This window comes from Ambystoma mexicanum, chromosome 1q (genome assembly GCF_040938575.1).
Source record: "Ambystoma mexicanum isolate Mex_15411 chromosome 1q, UKY_AmexF1_1, whole genome shotgun sequence".
Classification (NCBI taxonomy): domain Eukaryota; kingdom Metazoa; phylum Chordata; class Amphibia; order Caudata; family Ambystomatidae; genus Ambystoma; species Ambystoma mexicanum.
Window position 1 is genome coordinate 402,938,736 of NC_090922.1, and position 26,432 is coordinate 402,965,167.

Genomic DNA, 26,432 nt, shown 5'->3' on the forward strand with positions numbered 1-26,432 from the left:
ATGAAATGTTCCAGCACATCACATCCTTACTGAACATCAAGCATAAATTTGCATGTGCATATCACCCGCAGGCCAACGGAATAAGCGAACGCCTGAATGGCTTACTGAAGGAGGCAATTGCAAAGATACAGCAAACAACAAAGAAGAGTTGGTTGTATTGCCTTCCGCTAGCCCTATTTGAGCTAAGGAATAGACCAGGCTCCGATCACCACCTCACCCCTCACGAGGTGGTGACCGGACGTCAAATGCACCTTCCTCGAACGCCAACATCAAGAGCATTCACAGATTATGAAAATACAGCAACTGTTTTTGGTGATGAAATGTACCAATATGTACCAATATGTACCAATATGTGTCTTCCTTGGTTACTAGCGTAGTGTTTGTGTCTCAACAGCTCGAGCGCACGCGGGGCGGGTCTAAGAGTGATCAACAAGAAGACGCGGATAAAGAATTGGAAAAGGGAAAGCTGTGCAAAATTGCTAAAGGTGACCACGTACTATTCCGCAATTTCAACAGAAAGTGGAACAGCCCACGCTTCACTGGCCCCCACCTGGTAGAGGAAGTATCTACGAGAGCAGTAAAGATACAGGACAAACGTGCTTGGAATCACCTACACGACGTAAAGATCTGCAAACTCCAGACCCGCCCTAGCGTCACCGACAGTGCCATTGGAAGAACAGCAGCAGCGTCACCCACGGAGGAAGAGACTTCTACCACAGCTGACGACCCTACCCTACCACCCCCCAGATTCCCCAGAGACAACTACTGAAATAGAGAAGGGTAATTCCCATACCGCCCACCCCATGGTCACACGATCAAAGAGTAAAGAGACTTCCGCCAGTTGAGCCTTAAACCCTCTGCCCTCGACCCCCTACCCACTGCAGTAATCACCCAACTGAAGGACATTGTCTTGCGCATATACACATGTAAACACTTGAATGTTCTCTTTTTCTCTTTCTCGCACATGCAGGTACCGCGTATTATCGTACTGCTAAGGAAACAGATAACTAACAAAGTTCATTGCCCAGGAGTAGATGCTACCCTCAGACGATAACTACCTTGAAGAGCTATCACACCAATTTGTCTATCACATAAAAAGGCCAAAGTACCTGAAAAGAAGGAGGGTACGTGTCTACTACACAGCATTTCTCTTGGCCATAGAACAATCAATGCCCCATCTTCACCAATACTTGCCTGTCCTAAGAGATAGATCGCTTAGATTGGCATGGGAACAGCTCTTCGTCTGGGCACTGAACGACTACTTGATAGGGAGAGCTTGAAAACAACAACTAACACTAATAACAAGCATATTGAGAATTTTCAGGCGGGCAACTTTAACGTCGCAAGAATTAGCTGCCGGACTGCAGCAAGGTAAGAGCAAAATGCCGGTGAGACTAGCCTCTGTAATAAAGATGATAGGGATTTTGATGATCACCGGGTTCTTGGCTGCCTCTGTATGACAGAAAAGTTATGCTATCAATATTTTGGCTGTACCCAAACCTAATATACCCCCACCCACGGCTGCAACAGGTATTACGTCAGGTGGTACTAGCAAAATTCCACACAAGGGAGATAGAGTTAAACGCAGCACATACTCAGATAATGAAGGTATTGACAACTACATACAAGATTCAGCTCACGTCTCGAACAACATGTGGTACCAACACATGACCCAAATAGGTAAGCAGACAACAGAAGACAGCTGCTACGTTTGCTCACTGATCCCATACGCCATGAGCGCTTCTCGAACCTTCGTTGCCACGGAAATAGATGAAAAGACAGCACGATGTATAATATACTTGGCACTGTTCCAAACGAAAGGGAGATTTCAAGGGAACACGGTGCACCTGGTGTGGAAAACGCGAGACACATACCCATACGAAAACAATGTCCTCAAGGTTTATTTGAGTTACCACAAGACCAGTTTGCATGCTGAAGCATTCAGATACATAACAAGTGGCCCTGAAAAAGGAGAAATAAAGAAAGTAACACTACAATACCTACCATGTGATTGGTACGCCACTGAAGTTCCTGGTAAACAAGGATGCTGGGAAAGACCACTGATAATAATAACAGGGAAGGTGTACCTAGACAACAAATGGGACATAGGAGTGGTTGGCAGCAACATGGTTACGAGAGAGGATACTACAACTATTGCTGAACACAACGACAGATGTTGGATGACTTGGGTCAAATACGTACCCATGCTAACGTGGATAGAGAAGGATGAAGACCCAATAACAATACTGCCGCTGTCTGCACCTAAGGTATGCTACCAACATAGAGGAGAAGTGGACGTGGGATACAACACCAACTGTGCAAGCGTGGTGGAGTTACCTGAGGGGGGAGCAGGAACAGCAGTATTAATGGACCATTACTGGGCCTGCGGAGACAAGGCATACCACACACTGCCCCCTCTGTGGAACGGTATATGCACAATGGTACACGTTAATGTACCATCACTAGTGGTGCCCCGGAAACATGTGAACGTGGCGAACTTCCCTAAAATGGATGAAGGAAACAAAAGGAAGAAGAGATCTGTACAACCTCAGAAGGGGCCAGAGAACCAAAACAACAGCAACAACACTGTCCTGAATAGAAAGAAAAGACAAGGAGAACCTCTGACAGGAAATTACCTATGGGGAAGGTCGGAAACAGCACTCACTTCAATACCACCAGAACACAGACTATTCAGCAGAGCAGCAATGTTCTTCTCCTCAATAATACATCCGGGACTACAGGTTTACGCAAACGCAAAATGGCTCCAGATAACTCGATGGGAACTAATGATGACGATTAATTCTACAATAAATGGATTCAACACAATAAAAGAGGAACTGCGGACAGTGAGGATGGTAGCACTACAGAACAGATATGTACTGGACCTCCTCACAGCAATGGAAGGAGGAGTTTGTGCAAAGATAGGGCAATCATGCTGCACATTCATTCCTGCTAACGATGCTGACAATGGTACACTGACAGAAGCAGTATCACAATTGGCCCAGATGCACTCCAAAACGATGGATGAAAGTAAAGGTGTGAAAAAGGATGACAGCTGGTTTTCGCTATTATGGTCATTGATGCCATCTTGGCTGTCAGACGGACTGAAGATTATAGTTCGATGCATTATTTTGGCTGGAGCTGCACTGATCATAATAAAATTTTGGAAGGCCCGGAACGCACGCACCACAGACGAAATGATCGAAATGGTTGGTATGCACCCCTTGATGCTAGCAGATGATGGCCAACACACGGGTACAATAATAAAAGAGAGAGAGAAATTGCGCAACCAGATCATCACCAACCACCTGGACCCACCATCTGTGAAGCTCGAAAACCCAAGAAACCCAAGGAGCTACATAGGGAAATGGGTATACTGCACACCTGGCGGAACCTGTGCATATATGTATTGGTCATTTGAAGACCATGTTAACCCCTATGGACATTTGGGAGGAGTAACTAAAATATGGAGAGTGAGAGGAGATAAGAAAAAGGATATGTTTGTGGTCAACAAGTCAACCAGAGGGGGGACTGAAGTGGGAGAATGGAACAAAAGGCTCCCACCAATCCCCTCACACCCCTAGCCTAGAGGATCACGGCCCAGGCACCCGCCACAAGAGGAGTTTGCCCATCTACCAGACGACCAAATACCCTGGTACAGGAACATACGGATGTGCCCACCCGCATGCCCACCCGCCTGCCCTGCCCATGCCGACACCTGTGGCATGGATGGACTCGACTGAACCATCCAACACTAAATCAACACATTGTTAGAGATGCCATGACGACCTAGCCAACGGTCAGCACACCCGTTCAAACATGCACACTGGACACTCCCACACCAATCCACACGAAGAACATATTCAGTGCTATGACGTAGGTGACTGACACACCCACCGACGCACATCTTTATTATTTTTTCACATAGGCTTTTCAAAATGCAGAAACGCAAGGCGCACAATGAACTCATCTAAAATGCTTGCTCACGCTTCTCCTAAACCCATGCATTACAATGAGAAATATAACGAAGACCTGATACTGGGGATAAAAGCAATATGATACCATAACCCAAAGCACTGTGTATCAAACGGTTCCACCAATGCACCAGGCCCAAGTAGGCCGCAAGCAAGAGCTTCCATGAACATTGAATGAGCAAGAGTACAGTTGCTGACCCTGCAGAATGAGCCCGGCGAGAGCAGACAGTCAAGGGCACAATGTTGCAAACTCGCATGCCGCAAGCCGACGCCAAGGCCACACCTGCAAATTAAGCCAAGCACACAGTGGAAAACGCTATATTAATTATGCAGAATTATGCCTCAACCACGGTCTCACCTCACGTGACCAAGCCGAACCTGACAGGGTGCCAGGCCCAGGAGGAGGGAGGCGCCTGGATCCCACGTTTCAAGACACAGGCAGATACAATTAAGTGACTCAATGGACATCTGCAGCGGTGGGAGTAGTCTGCCTTACAGCATATGAATAAATCCTCACATTGTCTGCACATACCCATAGTGATACATTGTTGCAAATGACAGGTGCACCGCGAGCTGGGAACAGCGATGGTCCCAGACTGGGGGCTCGTGAGTGGACCAATCAGAACATGGGGCTCTTATCACTGACACCATTAACATTAGCCAATCCTCAGGGGTCTTCATGTAACAATTTTCATGTATCAAATTGAAGGGACAACCCAAGTATACCACCTGACTAACCCTCAACCACTAATAACGCTCTCTATACGTATGCTATACTAACCCTACCACTCGAGGAGCCAATCCAGAGTGACGATAGGTTTTTTGCTAACTTTCCCAGATGACGCGATTAAGGAGAGAGTGTCAGGACAGACACGTACGATCCTTGACCCATCCCTGCCGTTTGTTTAATAAACAGCAGAATCACCTTGCTTCTTGCGTGTGTCTCATACTCATTTTTTGGGATATACGGGAGGAGTTGGGGCCTCCCTGCCCGGAGGTCCGCGGACGGCCAAGGCCGACCGCGGGAGAATTTCCCCCCGACAGAGGTACGGAATTCCTGTCAACAGGATAGGAAGAGACACTGGACTATATAGACAGAGGAATGTAGAAAACACTAAAAATGTTTGCTAATGGGGAAGCAGCTAACCCTCACAGAATGGTGTGCCATTGAGCATATAGAGATAGTTGTGCGCTTTATATCATCGTACCTCTGTTCCCTAGGGCAGAGTTGCTCAGTGTCACGGAAAGCATGAACAAAGCGTTTTAAGAGAAGCTGATTTAATATTAAACTGTCCACTGCTGGTGACTAAACACTTTAGGGGCCGATTCATGGACCAAACGTGCGCCGAAAATCTTTGCGCAAGCAGGCGCAAGCAGGCGCAAGCGCAAAAAAACAGGCGCACGCGTGCGATTCATGGAAGTCCCTGCGCGTGTTTACCTCGGGATGTGAGCCAAACCCGTGCATGGCGCACAAGTCACTGCAACATCCCGAAAGGCGTGCGCGACGTGCACAGTGAAAGCGCACAACCTCGGCGCATACACCAGAAAGTGGGCGGAACACAGGGCGTAACGCGCGGAATGGGGAACAACGCGCGAAAATAAGGGCGTAACTGGGGATGTACTACAGGGAAGCAGAAGGAACGCCCACACGCACTCGAACCACACGTATTCATGGAATCGAATAGGGCAAAGCCACGCACAGCCAAAGACACGCACAAGCCGAAACACGTCCGCCACACGAAGGCAGGCGGTAGCGTCCCTGCGCATTACAAAAGTGCCAACATACAGCAATTGGGCCTGTGCGAGCGGGGCACGTGTATTTCGGGGGTGCGTGGGAAGTTACACATGCGATTGAGCGGGGTACATGTATTTCGTGGGGTGCCCGGGAAGTTACACACGCGATTGAGAAGGGGACATGTATTTTAGGGGGTGCGCGGGAAGTTACACATGCGATTGAGTGGGGTACGTGTATTTCGGGGTTGCGCGGGAAGCTACACACGCGATTGAGCGGGGTACGTGTACTTCAGGGGTGCGTGGGAAGTTACACACGCGATTGAGCGGGGTACATGTATTTCGGGGGTGCGCGGGAAGTTACACACGCGATTGAACGGGGTACGTGTATTTCGAGGGTGCGGGGGAAGTTACACACGCGATTGACCGGGGTACGTGTATTTCGGGGGGTGCGTGGGAAGTCACACACGTGATTCAGCAGGGTACGTGTATTTCGGGGTGTGCGCGGGAAGTCACACATGCGATTGAGCGGGTTACGTGTATTTCGGGGTTGTGCGGGAAGCTACACACGCGATTGAGCGGGGTACGTGTATTTCGGGGGTGCGCGGGAAGTTATACACGCGATTGAGCGGGGTACGTGTATTTCGGGGGTGTGTGGGAAGTTACACACGTGATTGAACGGGGTATGTGTATTTCAGGGGTGCACGGGAAGTTACACACGCAGTTGAGCGGGGTACGTGTATTTCGGGGGGTGCGCGGGAAGTTACACCCGCGATTGAGCAGGGTATGTGTATTTCGGGGTTGCGCGGGAAGTTACACACGCGATTGAGCGGGGTACGTGTATTTCGGGGGTGCGCGGGAAGTTACACACGCGATTGAGCGGTGTACGTGTATTTCGGGGGTGCGCCGGAAGTTCCAGACGCGATTGAGCGGGGTACGTGTATTTCAGGGGTGTGCGGGAAGTTCCACACGCGATTCCATCAGGGTACGTGTATTTCGGGGTGCGGGGGAAGTTTCACACGCGACATAAGCAGGGTACGTGTATATCAGGGGTGCGCGGGGAGCACCACACGCGAAATGCACATGTGGGTCCTCCCAGGTGTTCCCTCTACACCCTCCACGGCCCCTGCAGGTGGCTCACACCACAGGGGCCTACCCTGCACATGTCCTGCAGGCACCTCATCCACCATGGCCATGCCCCCCAGCCAACCCACATGTCAACTTGCACTACTGCCCACCAACGCATGTCCCCCTGCACCCTCAGCCACCAGGGGCACCCTCCACCAGGCCTCCACCCATGTCTCCCACCCCCCCACTCCCCAGCACTGTGGGGCACCTGCCAGCAGGCCCCCACCCATGTCTCCCACACCCCCCACCCCCCAGCAGTGCAGGGGGACCCTCCACCAGGCCCCCACCCATGTCTCCCACCCCCCCACCCCCCAGCACTGTGGGGCACCTGCCAGCAGGCCCCCACCCATGTCCAACTCATGTTCCACAACCCCCAGCACTGTGGGGCACATGCCAGCAGGCCCCCACCCATGTCCAACTCATGTTCCCCACCCCCCCACCCCCCAGCACTGTGGGGCACCTGCCAGCAGGCCCCCACCCATGTCTTCCACCCCCCCACCCCCCAGCAGTGCAGGGGCACCCTCCACCAGGCCCCCACCCATGTCTCCCATCCCCCCCACCCCCCAGCAGTGCAGGGGCAACCTCCACCAGGCCCCCACCCATGGCTCCCACCCCCCATCCCCCAGCAGTGCAGGGGCACCCTCCACCAGGCCCCCACCCATGTCTCCCACCCCCCCCCAGCAGTGCAGGGGCACCCTCCACCAGGACCCCACCCATGTCACCCACCACCCCCACCCCCCAGCAGTGCAGGGGCACCCTCCACCAGGCCCCCACCCATGTCTCCCACCCCCCCCACGCCGCAGCACTGTGGGGCACCTGCCAGCAGGCCCCCACCCATGTCCAACTCATGTTCCCCACCCCCCCCACCCCCCAGTGCTCTGGGGCACCTGCCAGCAGGCCCCCACCCATGTCTCCCACCCCCCCACCCCCAGCACTGTGGGGCACCTGCCAGCAGGCTCCCACCCATGTCCAACTCATGTTCCCCACCCCCCCACCCCCCAGCACTGTGGGGCACCTGCCAGCAGGCCCCCACCCATGTCCAACTCATGTTCCCCACCACCCCCACCCCCCAGCACTGTGGGGCACCTGCCAGCAGGCCCCCACCCATGTCTCCCACCCTCCCACCCCCCAGCAGTGCAGGGGCACCCTCCACCAGGCCCCCACCGATGTCTCCCACCCCCCCACCCCCCAGCACTGTGGGGCACCTGCCAGCAGGCCCCCACCCATGTCCAACTCATGTTCCCCACCCCCCACCCCCCAGCGCTGTGGGGCACCTGCCAGCAGGCCCCCACCCATGTCTCCCACCCCCCCCCCACCCCCAGCACTGTGGGGCACCTGCCAGCAGGCCCCCACCCATGTCCAACTCATGTTCCCCACCCCCCCACCCCCCAGCACTGTGGGGCACCTGCCGGCAGGCCCCCACCCATGTCCAACTCATGTTCCCCACCACCCCCACCCCCCAGCACTGTGGGGCACCTGCCAGCAGGCCCCCACCCATGTCTCCCACCCCCCCCACACCCAGCACTGTGGGGGCACCTGCCAGCAGGCCCCCACCCATGTCCAACTCATGTTCCCCACCACCCCCACCCCCCAGCACTGTGGGGCACCTGCCAGCAGGCCCCCACCCATGTCTCCCACCCTCCCACCCCCCAGCAGTGCAGGGGCACCCTCCACCAGGCCCCCACTGATGTCTCCCACCCCCCACCCCCCAGCACTGTGGGGCACCTGCCAGCAGGCCCCCACCCATGTCCAACTCATGTTCCACACCCCCCCAGCACTGTGGAGCACATGCCAGCAGGCCCCCATGAAACCATTGAGATACCACACATTGAAGTTCACTAAAAAAATATGTATTAAAGGAAACATAAATATAATCAAAAATAAAGAAACAGAAATGTGAATGTACAAAAATGAAAAGAAGCATGTCCGTGAAAAAAAGCAAAACCAAAAATCAAATTCCAAAGTAATGGTGTCCAAAGTCACTGTCCACAAAACAAAATCCAATGGGAAATAAAAAAGAAAGCCATTGCTACATGGTTAAAATGTGAAAGAAAAATACAATCCAACAGTGAACTATGTACATGGGAACAAGCCAGGGTCCATTATCCCAACAAAAGAAAGGAAACCTATCTAACTACACTAACTAATAAAATAAACTATATACAAAAATGTGGCCAATGTCCGAAAGGTCCAAAATAAATCCCAAAAAAAATGAAACCTAACACTACCTACTTAACTATGTACAAGGGCAGCGGGCTAGTTTGACGGCTCACTTGTGGATGTCCCGGGCCAGGGCATCATCGAACTCCTGCTCAATGTCCCGGAGGCGGTCCTCCTCCATGGCTCCGAGGGTCCGCAGGGCTGTCGCCGTGTCCACCTCCAAACCCCTGCGGATTGCCTCGAGGCACTCGGCCCGCCTCAGGGCCCTCCGCATGGAGTTCTCCGCCCTGACCATTGTGAGCCGTGCCTCTTCCGCCCGCTGCAACTCCGCATCTATGGCATGGCCCAACCGCTGCCACACGGAAGACACTCTCTGTCCTGGGTCCTCCTGCCATCCGGCCGATGCCTGCCCCTCCGATGTTGAAGGCCCCGAGCCTTCATGGCTCCCACCACGTTGCTGCTGCTTCTGTGCCTCTGCCCTTGCACTGCCTCCTGCTGCCTGCACATCCTCCGCAGGGATCGGTGCAGTCGTTGATGTGGCCACCCCTGCTGAACGTCCGACTCCCGAATGTGGCAGGGATGCCTCCTCCACCAACCTGGTCGCACCGTCAGAGGCAGCTCCACAGGGCACCCAGGTGACTGATGGGTGGGAAGATGGCACAGAGGACGACTGGCGTGTAGGGGGTTCAGTTGAGGAGGGGGTCATAGCAAGCCCCATCATACGGAGGAATCCGGCCTGGGTGACCTGTCCCAGCAGGCTGATGTGGTCAACAAGCCATTCGAGATGACGTGCAGTCTCCTCATGAAAAGACTGCAGGTCACCTCGCATGGCCCGTTGACGCAACGCCACACCAGTCAGGACAGGCTCAACCCGGACCCGGATAGCCACGTCCGCAGGCAGAGGAAGGCCAGTTGACGTGAGCTCATCCCCTGCCTGAAAACGGGTCTGGACGTAGGCATCCCTGCTGGTGCAAGATGATGCAGGGACAGGATCAGGGACAGGATTGCACACTGGCACCTCCGCGGCGGCCTGTGCTGCCTCCTGTACCTGGTCCTGCACTGCACCACTAGCACCAGTGGGATCCCCACCTCCAGACCCCATCTCTGGTGCTTGCACGGCCTCCTCCTCCACCAAACCCCCCACCAACCTGGATGACTCCGTGCCATCTTCTCCTGTTGGGCCCTGTGGGGTCCCAGCTGCCCCTTCTGCTGCCGAGGAGTCCAACTCCAACCTCTGCTTCTTGGACCTCCCCCGGGCAGCTGCGGCCTGGGACGCGGCACCGGACTCCTCACTCACCGACTAGATGACAACATGGGAGGGGAGCCGGGCCTTGCGTCTCCGGATGGCGGTGGGATCCCAGCCGCTGTGCTCCACAGCACCTTCTCCGCCCTCTTCATCAGTTGACGCTGCAGACAGGGAGAAATAAAACAAAGGCATCAGGGCACTGTACAATGGACACATACACACATGACAGTTGTACATGAGTGGCATTGGCAAACCTCAGACATGTCATCACAATCCCCAAAACACCTGTCATTTCAACTCGCACACATGAGCCATACCACAGCCATATCGCAACTGCCAGCACCATCCATACACATACAACAGCATGAGCAGGCAAAGGTGAGCCAGACATCACATGCAACACAGGAAGTGCACCACACATGTACACACACCACAACACTTGCATGCATGTGTACACCTCTGCCAAGTGTCGCAGTGTTCAGATGGGCATCCATGTCACATCTGCCGATCAGGCTTCCACATACCGCTGTCACATGCATCCATGTTGCATCACTGTTGCACCGTTGTCAAATACACACACATGCACATGTACACAGTGCTGATACATGCAGCCGAAAACAACATACATGCGTGACATCACGGACATGTCTACTTACATACACATTCATCCAAACATGTGTTCCCACACAACTGCATTTGGCATGCAAGCCTACACACACAAGCACCATCCATGTCTCACACATTCCAGCCCTCGCATGTGTTAGCCCCACGGCCCTGTACACCCCCATCCATACTCGACCCCATTCAAACAGATGTGCAACCTGCACACTACTGAAAAATCACCACACGCACATCTCACAATCAGGATGCATGTACACTTACCGCTCGACTCCAGACGGGTCTGCCTCTCAAGGACCTGGACATGGAGCGCTGGGGATATGCGTTCCAGGACCCTCATCTGTTCTTCCGACAAGTGGCCCCGGCGCCCCTTGGCATCCGCTGCCTTCAAGAGGCACCGGGCCTTGTTCAGGGACCTGGACCTGAAGTCCTCCCAGCGCTTCTTGACATGTTGTAAGTCGCGGACTGCCACCCCCTCCGCGTTGATGGCAGTCACGATGTCAGTCCAGATCCGAGTCCGTCCTTCCTTGTCGGCGCGGGAACTTCCGAAGAGGGCATCATACTGCCCCAGGACTTGCTCCACCAGGACACCAACTTCGGTGGCACTGAAGCTGGTGCCCCTCTGCCTCTCTGGCCGGGGGTTGTCAGTGGTCTCAGATGGTGTTTGCCCCGACATGACAACCCCAGAGGCAGGAGTGGGTGGGCAACTGGGTCCTGGGGCTGGGCTGTGGAGCGATGGAATCCCAGTCTGGAGTCTTCGGTTCCAGCAGGGGTGGTCACAGCAACAGCACCCCTGGCTGATGTGCAGGCAGCAAATGGCAGGGCACGTGGTCAGCAGGCAGTCAGGCAGCAGCAGATGGCAGGTGGGAGCGTGCTCGGGGTTCTGGGGGGCAGTAGTTTGGCCTTCGGGGCAGGAGCGTGGCCTTCCGTGTGCTTACGCGTGGCCAGCTTGATACGGAGTGATTTGGCACGTGAATAATCTGCACGTCAGCGTGTAATTCGAGGAAAGGCCCTAAGCGCGTAAGCGCGTCTGCACGCATACGCATTTTCATTGGACAGAAGGACCCTCAAGCGCAAGCGCCCCTGTGACGTGACGCGTACAGGCGTGCATGGACATTTCAGCGCGCGTGAAAAACTGCACGTCCGCATGTAATTCGAGGAAAGGCCCTTAGCGCGTATGCACGGCAGCACGCATATGCAATATCATTGGACCAAAGGCCCTTAGCGCGTGAGCGCGTCTGTGACGTGACACGCGCGGGTGTTTCCCTCATTACACGTGATGACTGAGCACACGTGGATTTCCACCAATCGCGTGTGAAAGTTCCCGCGCACCCCGAAACACACGTACCCAGGCCAATCGCGTGTATGCTCACTTCCCTCCGATTACACGCGATGACACTCGGACTTACAGTTTTACCACGTATCCGAATATGGGAAACCCGCGCATGGCAAAAGACATGCACAGGCGTCAACGCGTCCGCCACACGAAGGCAGGCAGAAGCGTCCCCGCGCACAGCATAAAAGTGCACGCAAACAACAAACGCGTATATACAGCTACGATGAATGCCCCATTTTTCGCAGCACTGATCGTGGGACACCGCAGGAGGAGGAGAATAGCCAGGGCACGCATTTTCGCACCACGGACAAGCCTTTTTGGGATGCCTGACGACCAAGTCTACGGCAGGTATAGGTTTCCACCCCATATCATCCTAGACCTGGTCAGGGAGTGGGAAGATGACCTTACATCCCCCACCCTTTGCTCCCAAGCATTGAGCCCCTTGGAGAAGCTGCTCAATGTCCTGCATTTTTTGGCCACTGGGTCATTTCAGCGGACCGCTGCCATAGTGGGGGGGGGTCTCACAGGCCACGCAGTCACGCTGCCTACACCAGGTACTGGCAATCATGACAGCGCGCCCCTCAGTCCGCAGGCACATATACATGCTCAGAACACCCGCAGAAAGGCAGGCCGTTGTCCTGGATATTTTCAGGGTGGCACACTTCCCCAAAGTGCTCGGTGCCATAGATTGCACCCATGTGGCCCTACGTCCACCTAGGGCCACTGAGCACATCTACCGAAACCGCAAGCACTGGCATTCCATCAATGTACAGGTGGTATGCGATGCAAAGGGGATCATCACCTCTGTCTATGCAAACTACCCTGACTCCACCCATGACAGTTTCATATACAGAATGTCCGCCCTGAGCCGGGCCCTGGAAGCTGGGCAGCATGGCGACACATGGCTCCTAGGTCAGTACAAATGCCCTTGCACATGCATGCAAGTCACACACAGACAAATATCCAAACCATAATAATCTCAACTATTATCACCTCCCCAGGGGACAGTGCCTACCCTCTGAGCAACCACATGATGACGCCAATCCCGAACCCCACCACACCACCCCAGGTAAGATACAACGCCGCCCCTATTGCAACCAGGGGCATAGTGGAGCGCACATTCGGAGTGCTCAAGTCACGTTTCCGCTCCCTTGACCGCTCTGGTGGGCAACTACTCTATGCACCACCAGTAGTGTGCAGGATCATTGTGGCAGCATGTGTCCTGCACAATGTTGCAACACGGCACGGCGTCCAGGTGGACATGGTGGTGCCCCCACATCCCCAACCACAGGCGCAGGCGCTGCCCATGGGAGGGGACAGGGCACGTGGCGAGGAAGCCCGGACCCAGCTTGTGGCCACATTTTTCACCTAAACTCCCACCCCTTCGGAGTGCACACAGGCCTGGCACATACCAGGTGACAATCGATGATGACAAAGAGACAGTCATCTGTCACAACCCTACCATCCTGAGATAGTTGCCATGGCAGTGCCACATCATCTGCATCCCTAGCTACTTAAACACAAGCTATCCTGTGTGACCAAAAGGCACACATATGACATATGACATGATATGGCCTATACACAAGTATTTCAAGGCGCGATGAGGCAGGGAGGGGGGAACAAGGGAAGACAGACAACGGTACTACTAGGCCAGGTGTCATTGAGATTGTGCAAGTGCAGGGGTAGTGGGAAGGGAAAAGTGCACGGGGAAGGGGGCGGAGTGCAGTACAGGGGAAGTAGCCCAACAAAAAAAATACATAGGTCGGCTGGTGGCAACTGCAAAGGTAAGTGCAGCCAAGTGCTGGGAAGGGTGGGCTGTAGGGATAGAGAGACAGTACCGCAGTGCATGGGTTGCCAGGGAGGCAGTGCAAGTGGAGAGTGGCTGGGCCAGGGACCGAGGTCGGTGAGATTGGCCCAGTTGCAGCTCCAGTGCAGTTCCAGTGAAGAATTCTGCAAGGGAGAGGCAGAGAGAAAGCAGAAGCAAAGAGGAAGGTCTTGAGGTGCTTCCAGAACTGGAGATGGTTCCCCTCAAGTTCAAGTGAGGCAGGAAGTCTGTTCCAGAGGGAGGGCCCTGCCGCGGAGAGAGATCTACCCCCAGCTAGTTGCTCTGAGAAGCGGATGACCCTGACATGCAAGGTGTGCATCACACACACCTGAAAAACAGGCCATGGCCATCACTGTCATGTCACTCAAACCCTCCCAAACCACAACATGACATGGCAAGCAATACCCATACACCAACACAGTAACGATAAGGTACACATTGCCATGTCCTAAATGTACAGTGGCATCAGACAATGATGCCTGACCCGGAATCAGATGAAATGACAGACCAACAAAATCTCCCACCCAAAATAAGTCATTTCCAAATGCATTACAAGAGTCGTAGACGTAACATAACAATGAATGCCTGTCTACATGCACATTGTGCATTGCAAAATCAACACAGCAGCTCATGTGTGCAGTGTCCTACTCCTGCAACACATTGCTCAGCGCACAGCACAGTGAACGGCCATTGTGTGTGATGCACACCCTGAGCATCACATCTAAGTGACAGACCACATCAAACAGCAAATTAGGCATGTACAGGATCCGTAATCGGTCACAGAACATGTGCTGCAGGGACACAGTGGGCACCAGAAGGCAAACAGTGTCCACGTGGATATGCAAGGGTGGGAGGACATGTAGTGCATCGGAGTGCAAGTGTGTAGTTCTGCAAGGACATGCACTCCACATATGCATGTGCACTCAAGTGACCATTAGTGTCCTCTACACATCACATGTGAACATTCACCATGTGTACACCCCAGCATGTCAAACCACAACTATCCCCTCGCACCTGAAAGGAAAATACAACACATGAACAGGCATTGATCAGCAGAACACAACATGTACATAGGATACCACCATTACAATGTCAGAGTTCCCATCACACTGCAGGGCAAGGAAACTATCAACAACAACCCCCCCCTCCCTCACAAATGACCATGACCCACTGAACAACTACACCTGGGTCATGGAGCCTTCAAACCTCAATTCCACCTGGCCACAGGATCACCTTTACCCTTCGTCATCATCTCCCACCTTGTGTGTAAAAAGGTGCCTGCACCCTCATAATCAATGTCCATAATCACAAAATCCAAGCCAGAAAAACGAACCAGAACACCCTCCAGTAGATGACTTGACGTAGTAGTACCTCACAAAGGCCAAGTACTACCACAATGAGGCAAAAACCAAGGTAGCACAGCAAAACAATGTCACGACAGGATGTGAAACATGTGTGGTACATGACATAGGATGATGCACCATGAACGGATGTGTACTGTCACAGGTCCCCTGTACAGGCGCGGGAGTGTCACGAAACAACCACCCACACCATGTCCCGGGTGCCTGCAAGGTCAAACTCACACAGGCCCCTGAGACCCTTTTGGGGAAGGAGGTTCAGGGATATGCAGTCGGGACAGGTGTTGACACACTGGATGACTGGAATGAGTGGCAGGAGAGGGGAGGAGGAATGAGACATGAAACTAGGGAATGCACGAAAATGTACTACCTGCATGAACACATACACAATCCAAACAAACTTGGACATCATTGTCATGGCCTTCTGTAGTCCAGGCTCAGGAGTGGTACGAACCAACCACACCCTCTAGGGTTTTGGCGCCTGCAAGTTAGGGGCTTACACAGGCATCCGCATCCCCAGCGGGGAAAGAGGGTCAGGGAACGTTGCTTGGATAGGTACGGGAAGCAGGAACACCGGGTAGAGGGTACAGTGTTCAAAATTGCACAGGATCACGGGTGATTAGGGAGAAAAAACATACCGAATTGAACCACACATACATCCATGCATTAGTACACTCCCCAGCAAGCCTATGCAGAGCAGTTCGAAAGAAAAACAACAAGACACTTAGCTCTGGTTTTGAGTGCTGGCCTCCTGCCTGCGCACTCTCAGGTCCGGTTACAGGAGCACTGAAATGCTGCAAAGAGAGCCACAGTCAACAACCTGTACGTGCCAATTACACAAAAACACAACACCAAACATGCCCCATAGCAACAAACTACTCTACAAACAGACAATCTGGTGTCGATGCTTTGTACCCATATATAACATAACCACAGGGGGTGGTGGCATGACTGCACCGACACATGGCACAACATTGTGCTCAAGTGGCGCAACCCTGCCTCTTCCCCCTCTGTGGCCGCCCTGGACACCCTGGAGGCCCCCTACTCCCTGGTCACCACGGCCACGTCCCCGACCACGCCCGCCACGAGGAGGATGCCCAGCTGAGGCGCCCCTCACCTTTGGTGGCCTCCCAACCATGGCACTGATGTAGAAGTGCTGGCACAGATGGAGTGGTCCAATGGGAGGTGTACACCACAATTGACCTGGGCAATTGGGGTGAAGGGGGTGGGAAGCAAGATGTTAACAGCCCCCCTGCACCTGCAAGGCTGTATGTGACCCCGGTGATGTGGTGACGGGTCACGCAACGCTCAGGCACCCCAAAACTGCAGTAAAACCATGCACGCAACCCTGCAGCCTACGTGCATGGATTCAACCTCCCGCAGTACGCGGTGGCACCCAGTAACACGAATAACGCGTACGCGTGGGACACGCAGGCTACAATGACATTGAAAATGGGTGCGATACACAGGAGCAACCGCAGTGGGAAAAAGAGCGTGTGCGACTCACAGTCTGACTAGCGCGATGCAGAAAAACACGTGTAGCCAATACCCCCGCCAAAAGAAGAGATACGTCCTTGATAGCTGTGAAGTTGTGATGGCGTGCGAAACAACAGGAAGCAGCAACACACGTCGGTCTCCACGAAAGGCACATACAGCGAACTGCTGGGCCCGCTCACCTTTAACCCGTGCTGAGGGAAACGCACGCGCGCGTCACGTCACTTACGCGCATGGGCCCTTTCCTCGTATTACATGCGGACGTGCATTTTTCCACGCGCGCTTACGCGCATGGGCCCTTTCCTCGTATTAGACGCGGACGTGCAGTTTTTCACGCGTGCTTACGCGCATGGGCCCTTTCCTCATATTACACGCGAACGTGCAGTTTTTCACGCATGCTGAAATGCCCATGCACGCCTGTACACGTCACCTCACAGGGGTGCTTGCGCTTGAGGGGCCTTCTGTCCAATGAAAATGCGTATGCGTGCAGACGCGCTTACACGCTAAGGGCCTTTCCTCGAATTACACACTGACGTGCAGATTTTTCACGTGCCAAATCACTCCGTATCAAGCTGGCCACGCGTAAGCACACGGAAGACCACGCTCCTGCCCAGAAGGCTGAACTACTGCCCCCCAGAGCCCCGAGCACGCTCCCACCTGCCATCTGCTGCTGCCTGACTGCCTGCTGCCCACGTGCCCTGCCATTTGCTGCCTGCACATCAGCCAGGGGTGCTGTTGCTGTGACCACCCCTGCTGGAACCGAAGACTCCCGACTGGGATTCCAGCGCTCCACAGCCCAGCCCCAGGACCCAGTTGCCCACCCACTCCTGCCTCTGGGGTTGTCATGTCGGGGCAAACACCATCTGAGACCACTGACAACCCCCGGCCAGAGAGGCAGAGGGGCACCAGCTTCAGTGCCCCCGAAGTTGGTGTCCTGGTGGAGCAAGTCCTGGGGCAGTATGATGCCCTCTTCGGAAGTTCCCGCGCCGACAAGGAAGGACGGACTCGGATCTGGACTGACATCGTGACTGCCATCAACGTGGAGGGGGTGGCAGTCCGCGACTTACAACATGTCAAGAAGCGCTGGGAGGACTTCAGGTCCAGGACCCTGAACAAGTCCCGGCCATCTTGAAGGCAGCGGATGCCAAGGGGCACCGGGGCCACTTGTCAGAAGAACAGATGAGGGTCCTGGAACGCATATCCCCAGCGCTCCACGTCCAGGTCCTTGAGAGGCAGACCCGTCTGGAGTCGAGCGGTAAGTGTACATGCATCCTGATTGTGAGATGTGCGTGTGGTGATTTTTCAGTAGTGTGCAGGTTGCACATCTGTTTGAATGGGGTCGAGTATGGGTGGGGGTGTACAGGGCCGTGGGGCTAACACATGCGAGGGCTGGAATGTGTGAGACATGGATGGTGCTTGTGTGTGGAGGCTTGCATGCCAAATGCAGTTGTGTGGGCACACATGTTTGGATGAATGTGTATGTAAGTAGACATGTCCGTGATGTCACGCATGTATGTTGTTTTCGGCTGCATGTATTAGCACTGTGTACATGTGCATGTGTGTGTATTTGACAAGGGTGCAACAGTGATGCAACATGGATGCATGTGACAGCGGTATGTGGAAGCCTGATCGGCAGATGTGACATGGATGCCCATCTGAACACTGCGACACTTGGCAGAGGTGTACACATGCATGCAAGTGTGGTGGTGTGTGTACATGTGTGGTGCACTTCCTGTGTTGCATGTGATGTCTGGCTCACCTTTGCCTGCTCATGCTGTTGTATGTGTATGGATGGTGCTGGCAGTTGAGATATGGCTGTGGTATGGCTCATGTGTGCGAGTTGAAATGACATGTGTGTTGGGGATTGTGATGACATGTCTGAGGTTTGCCAATGACACTCATGTACAACTGTCATGTGTGTATGTGTCCATTGTACAGTGCCCTGATGCCTGTGTTTTATTTCTCCCTGTCTGCAGCGTCAACTGATGAAGAGGACGGAGAAGGTGCTGTGGAGCACAGCGGCGGGGATCCCACCGCCAGCCGGAGACGCAAGTCCCGGCTCCCCTCCCATGTTGTCATCTCGTCGGGGAGTGAGGAGTCCGGCGCCGTGTCCTAGGCTGCAGCTGCCGGGTGGAGGTCCAAGAGGCGGAGGTTGGAGTTGGACTCCTCGGCAGCAGAAGGGGCAGCTGGGACCCCACACGGCCCAACAGGGGAAGATGGCACAGAGTCATCCAGGTTGGTGGGGGGTTTGGTGGAGGAGGAGGCCGTGCAAGCCCCAGAGACGGGGTTTGGAGGTGGGGATCCCACTGGTGCTAGTGGTGCAGTGCAGGACCAGGGACAGGAGGCAGCACAGGCTGCCGCGGAGGTGCCTGTGTGCAATCCTGTCCCTGATCCTGTCCCTGCATCATCTTGCACCAGCAGGGATGCCTACGTCCAGACCCGTTTTCAGGCAGGGGATGAGCTCACGTCAACTGGCCTTCCTCTGCCTGCGGACGTGGCTATCCGGGTCCGGGTTGAGCCTGTCCTGACTGGTGTTGCGTTGCGTCAACGGGCCATGCGAGGTGACCTGCAGTCTTTTCATGAGGAGACTGCACGTCATCTCGAATGGCTCGTTGACCATGTCAGCCTGCTGGGACAGGTCACCCAGGCCGGATTCCTCCATTTGCTGGGGCTCGCTACGAACCCCTCCTCAACAGAACCCCCTACGCGCCAGTCGTCCTCCGTGCCATCTTCCCACCCATCAGTCACCTGGGTGCCCTGTGGAGCTGCCTCTGACGGTGCAGCCAGGCTGGTGGAGGAGGCATCCCTGCCACAGTCGGGAGTCGGACGTCCAGCAGGGGTGGCCACATCAACGACTGCACCCCAGCCGGCGGAGGATGTGCAGGCAGCAGGAGGCAGTGCACGGGCAGAGGCACAGCAGCAGCAGCAACGTGGTGGGAGCCATGAAGGCTCGGGGCCTTCAACATCGGAGGGGCAGGCATCGGCCGGAGGGCAGGAGGACCCAGGACAGAGAGTGTCTTCCGTGTGGCAGCGGTTGGGCCACGCCATAGATGCGGAGCGGCAGTAGGCAGAAGAGGCACGGCTCACAATGGTCAGGGCGGAGAACTCCATGTGGAGGGCCCTGAAGTGGGCCGAGTGCCTCGAGGCAATCCGCAGGGGTTTGGAGGTGGACACGGCGACGGCCCTGCAGACCCTCGGGGCCATGAAGGAGGACCGCCTCCGGGACATTGAGCAGGAGTTCGATGATGCCCTGGCCCGGGACATCCACAAGTGAACCGTCAAATTAGCCCGCTGCCCTTGTACATAGTTATGTAGGTAGTGTTAGGTTTCATTTTTTTTTTATTTATTTTGGACCTTTCGGACATTGGCCACATTTTTGTATATAGTTTATTTTATTAGTTAGTGTAGTTAGATAGGTTTCCTTTCTTTTGTTGGGATAATGGACCCTGGCTTGTTCCCATGTACATAGTTCACTGTTGGATTGTATTTTTCTTTCACATTTTAACCATGGAGCAATGGCTTTCTTTTTTATTTCCCATTGGATTTTGTTTTGTGGACAGTGACTTTGGACACCATTACTTTGGAATTTGATTTTTGGTTTTGCTTTTTTTCACGGACATGCTTCTTTTCATTTTTGTACATTCACATTTCTGTTTCTTTATTTTTGATTATATTTATGTTTCCTTTAATACATATTTTTTTAGTGAACTTCAATGTGTGGTATCTCATTGGTTTCATGCATTTCATGATATGGGTTTTGAGATTCACTGACACCCATTGGGTGTATGTGAGGGAAATGTGTTTGTTTCGGAACTTGCAATTGGTGTTCTGTCATGTAATTGCCAATTATGAGTGGGTGGATGCAATACTCGGGTGGGTGTTTTGCATTTGGAGGCTGACCAAAGGGACCAGGGATCTAGATTGTGATGACATGTTGGCTGGGGAACATGAGTTGGACATTGGTGGGGGCCTGCTGGCAGGTGCTGCACAGTGCTGGGGGGTGGGGGTGGTGGGGAACATGAGTTGGACATGGGTGGGGGCATGCTGGCAGGTGCCCCACAGTGCTGGGGGGCGGGGGGGTGGGGAACATGAGTTGGACATGGGTGGGGGCCTGCTGGCAGGTGCCCCACAGTGCTGGGGGGTGGGGGGGTGGAAGACATGGGTGGGGACCTGCTGGCAGGTGCCCCTGCACTGCTCAGCGGTGGGGGGTGGGGAACATGAGTTGGACATGGGTGGGGGCCTGCTGGCAGGTGCCCCACAGTGCTGGGGGGTGGGGGTGGTGGGGAACATGAGTTGGACATGGGTGGGGGCCTGCTGGCAGGTGACCCACAGTGCTGGGGGGTGGGGGGGGGACATGAGTTGGACATGGGTGGGGGCCTGCTGGCAGGTGGCCCACAGTGCTGGGGGGTCGGGGTGGTGGGTAACATGAGTTGGACATGGGTGGGGGCCTGCTGGCAGGTGCCCCACAGTGCTGGGGGGTGGGGGTGGGGAACATGAGTTGGACATGGGTGGGGGCCTGCTGGCAGGTGCCCCACAGTGCTGGGGGGTGGGGGGTGGGGAACATGAGTTGGACATGGGTGGGGGGCTGCTGGCAGGTGCCCCACAGTGCTGGGGGTGGGGGGTGGGTGACATGGGTGGGGGCCTGGTAGAGGGTGCCCCTGCACTGCTGGGGGGTGGGGGTGGTGGGAGATATGGGTGGGGGCCTGGTGGAGGGTGCCCCTGCACTGCTGGGGGGTGGGGGTGGTGGGAGACATGGGTGGGGGCCTGGTGGAGGGTCCCCCTGCACTGCTGGGGGGTGGGGGTGGTGGGAGACATGGGTGGGGGCCTGGTGGAGGGTGCCCCTGCACTGCTGGGGGGTGGGGGTGGTGGGAGACATGGGTGGGGGCCTGGTGGAGGGTGCCCCTGCACTGCTTGTGGGTGGAGGGGTGGGAGACATGGGTGGGGGCCTGGTGGAGGGTGCCCCTGCACTGCTGGGGGGTGGGGGGTGGGAGACATGGGTGGGGGCCTGGTGGAGGGTGCCCCTGCACTGCTGGGGGTTGGGGGGGTGGGAGACATGGGTGGGGGCCTGCTGGCAGGTGCCCCACAGTGCTGGTGTGTGGGGGGGTGGGAGACATGGGTGGGGGCCTGGTGGAGGGTGCCCCTGCACTGCTGGGGGGTGGGGGTGGGAGACATGGGTGGGGGCCTGCTGGCAGGTGCCCCACAGTGCTGGGGGGTGGGGGTGGTGGGGAACATGAGCTGGATATGGGTGGGGGCCTGCTGGCAGGTGCCCCACAGTGCTGGGGGGTGGGAGTGGTGGGGAACATGAGTTGGACATGGGTGGGGGCCTACTGGCAGGTGCCCCACAGAGCTGGGGGGTGGGGGGTGGGGAACATGAGTTGGACATGGGTGGGGGCCTGTTGGCAGGTGCCCCACAGTGCTGGGGGGTGGGGGGATGGGAGACATGGGTGGGGGCCTGCTGGCAGGTGCCCCACAGTGCTGGGGGGTGGGGGGGTGGGGAACATGAGTTGGACATGGGTGGGGGCCTGCTGGCAGGTACCCCACAGTGCTGGGGGGTGGGGGTGGTGGGGAACATGAGTTGGACATGGGTGGGGGCCTGCTTGCAGGTGCCCCACAGTGCTGGGGGTGGGGGAGTGGGCATCATGAGTTGGACATGGGTGGGGTCCTGCTGGCTGGTGCCCCACAGTGCTGGGGGGTGGGGGTGGTGGGGAACATGAGTTTGACATGGGTGGGGGCCTGCTGGCAGGTGCCCCACAGTGCTGAGGGGTGGGGGGGTGGGAGACATGGGTGGGGGCCTGGTGGAGGGTGCCCCTGCACTGCTGGGGGTGGGGGGTGGGAGACATGGGTGGGGGTCTGGTGGAGGGTGCCCCTGCACTGCTGGGGGGTGGGGGGGTGGGAGACATGGGTGGAGGCCTGCTGGCAGGTGCCCCACAGTGCTGGGGGGTGGGGGGTATGGGAGACATGGGTGGGGGCCTGGTGGAGGGTGTCCCTGCACTGCTGGGGGGTGGGGGGGTGGGAGACATGGGTAGGGGCCTGCTGGCAGGTGCCCCACAGTGCTGGGGGGTGGGGGTGGTGGGGAACATGAGTTGGACATGGGTGGGGGCCTGCTGGCAGGTGCCCCACAGTGCTGGGGGGTGGGGGGGTGGGGAACATGAGTTGGACATGGGTGGGGGCCTGCTGGCAGGTGCCCCACAGTGCTGGGGGGTGGGGGGGTGGGAGACATGGGTGGGGGCTGCTGGCAGGTGCCCCACAGTGCTGGCGGTTGGGGCGGTGGGGAACATGAGTTGGACATGGGTGGGGGCCTGCTGGCAGGTGCCTCACAGTGCAGGGGGGTTGGGGGGTGGGGAACATGAGTTGGACATGGGTTGGGGCCTGCTGGCAGGTGCCCCACAGTGCTGGGGGGTGGAGGGGTGGGAGACATGGGTGGGGGCCTGCTGGCAGGTGCCCCACAGTGCTGGTGGGTGGGGGGGTGGGGAACATGAGTTGGACATGGGTGGGGGCCTGCTGGCAGGTGTCCCACAGTGCTGGGGGGTGGTGGTGGGAGACATGGGTGGGGGCCTGGTGGAGGGTGCCCCTGCACTGCTGGGGGGTGGGGGTTAGGAGACATGGGTGGGGGCCTGCTGGCAGGTGCCCAACAGTGCTGGGGGTGGGGTGGTGGGGAACATGAGTTGGACATGGGTGGGGGCCTGCTGGCAGGTGCCCCACAGTGCTGGGGGGTGGGGGTGGTGGGGAACATGAGTTGGACATTGGTGGGGGCCTGCTGGCAGGTGCCCCACAGTGCTGGGGGGTGGGGGAGTGGGGAACATGAGTTGGACATGGGTGGGGGCCTGCTGGCAGGTGCCCCACAGTGCTGGGGGGTGAGGGGGTGGGGAACATGAGTTGGACATGGGTGGGGGCCTGCTGACAGGTGCCCCACAGTGCTGGGGGGGTGGTGGTGGGAGACATGGGTGGGGGCCTGGTGGAGGGCGCCCCTGCACTGCTGGGGGGTGGGGGGGTAGGAGACATGGGTGGGGGCCTTCTGGCAGGTGCCCCACAGTGCTGGGGGGTGGGGGGTGGGGAACATGAGTTGGACATGGGTGGGGGCCTGCTGGCAGGTGCCCCACAGTGCTGGGGGGTGGGAGGGTGGGGAACATGAGTTGGACATGGGTGGGGGCCTGCTGGCAGGTGCCCCACAGTGCTGTGGGGTGGGGGTGGTGGGGAACATGAGTTGGACATGGGTTTGGGCCTGCCGGCAGGTGCCCTACAGTGCTGGGGGGTGGGTGGGGTGGGAGACATGGGTGGGGGCCTGGTGGAGGGTGCCCCTGCACTAGCTGGGAGGTTGGGTGGGGTGGGAGACATGGGTGGGGGCCTGGTGGAGGGTGCCCCTGCACTGCTGGGGGGTGGGGGGGTGGGAGACATGGGTGGGGGCCTGCTGGCAGGTGCCCCACAGTGCTGGGGGGTGGGGGGGTGGGAGACATGGGTGGGGGCCTGCTGGCAGGTGCCCCACAGTGCTGGTGGGTGGGGGGGGGGTGGGGAACATGAGTTGGACATGGGTGGGGGCCTGCTGGCAGGTGTCCCACAGTGCTGGGGGGTGGTGGTGGGAGACATGGGTGGGGGCCTGGTGGAGGGTGCCCCTGCACTGCTGGGGGGTGGGGGTTAGGAGACATGGGTGGGGGCCTTCTGGCAGGTGCCCCACAGTGCTGGGGGGTGGGGGGTGGGGAACATGAGTTGGACATGGGTGGGGGCCTGCTGGCAGGTGCCCCACAGTGCTGGGGGGTGGGAGGGTGGGGAACATGAGTTGGACATGGGTGGGGGCCTGCTGGCAGGTGCCCCACAGTGCTGTGGGGTGGGGGTGGTGGGGAACATGAGTTGGACATGGGTTTGGGCCTGCCGGCAGGTGCCCTACAGTGCTGGGGGGTGGGTGGGGTGGGAGACATGGGTGGGGGCCTGGTGGAGGGTGCCCCTGCACTAGCTGGGAGGTTGGGTGGGGTGGGAGACATGGGTGGGGGCCTGGTGGAGGGTGCCCCTGCACTGCTGGGGGGTGGGGGGTGAGCCATGGGTGGGGGCCTGCTGGCAGGTGCCCCACAGTGCTGGGGGGTGGAGGTGGTGGGGAACATGAGTTGGACATGGGTGGCGGCCTGCTGGCAGGTGCCGCACAGTGCTGGGGGGTGGGGGCCTGGTGGAGGGTGCCCCTGCACTGCTGGGGTTGGGGGGGTGGGAGACATGGGTGGGGGCCTGCTGGCAGGTGCCCCACAGTGCTGGGGGTAGGGGGGGTGGGAGACATGGGTGGGGGCCTGGTGGAGGGTGCCCCTGGTGGCTGGGGGTGCAGGGGGCCATGCGTTGGTGGGCAGTAGTGCAAGTTGACATGTGGGTTGGCTGGGGGGCATGGCCATGGTGGATGGGGTTCCTGCAGGACATGTGCAGGGTTGGCCCCTGTGGTGTGAGCCACCTGCAGGGGCCGTGGAGGGTGTAGAGGGAACACCTGGGAGGACCCACACGTGCAATTCACGTGTGGTGCTCCCCGCGCACCCCTGTAATACACGTACCCTGATGGAATCGCGTGTGGAACTTCCCGCGCATCCCTGGAATACACGTACCCTGATGATGTCGTGTGTGATACTTCCCCCACACCCTGAAGTACACGTTCCCTGATGAGATCGCGTGTGGAACTTCCCGCGCACCTCTGATATACACGTACCCTGCTGATGTCGCGTGTGAAACTTCCCCCGCACCTCGAAATACACGTACCCTGCTGATGTCGCGTGTGAAACTTCCCCCGCACCCTGAAATACACGTACCCTGCTGAAATCGTGTGTGGAACTTCCCGCGCACCACTGGAATACACGTACCCTGCTGAAATCGTGTGTGGAACTTCCCGCGCACCCCTGAAATATACGTACCCTGCTCGCACAGGGCCATTCGCGCGTGTGGAACTTCCCGCGCACCCCTGAAATACATGTACCCTGCTGTAATCCCGTGTGAAACTTCCGCCGCACCCCGAAATACACGTACCCTGCTGAAATCCCGTGTGGAACTTCCCGCGCACCCCTGGAATACATGTACCCTGCTCGCACAGGGCCAATCGCGTGTGGAACTTCCCGCGCACCCCTGAAATACACGTACCCTGCTGTAATCGCGTGTGGAACTTCCTGCGCACCCCTGAAATACACGTACCCTGCAGCAATCGCGTGTGGAACTTCCCGCGCACCCCTGAAATACGCGTACCCTGCTCGCACGGGGCCAATCGTGTGAGGTACTTCCCGCGCACCCCAGTGATACACGTAGCCCGCTTGCCGTGCTGGTACAGGGTTAGCGCAGCCCTTTGCGCTGGATTGGGGATTTTGATGGCTTTTCCCTGCGCGAGAGGCGTTCTTGGGGGCGTAACTGGCGCTGCTGCAGGGTCGCTGCGCCACTGTGCGCCACGGCTGGTTTTGGTGGCTGGAATCCATGAATACGCTGTGCGCGGAAATGGATTTTAGCGCACGCGGCTGGCACAGGGATTCGCACGCGCACACTGTGCACCAGCCGCGTGCGCCACTTGTGCGCTGCATTCTATGAATAACCCCCTTAATCTTTTGTAATACAC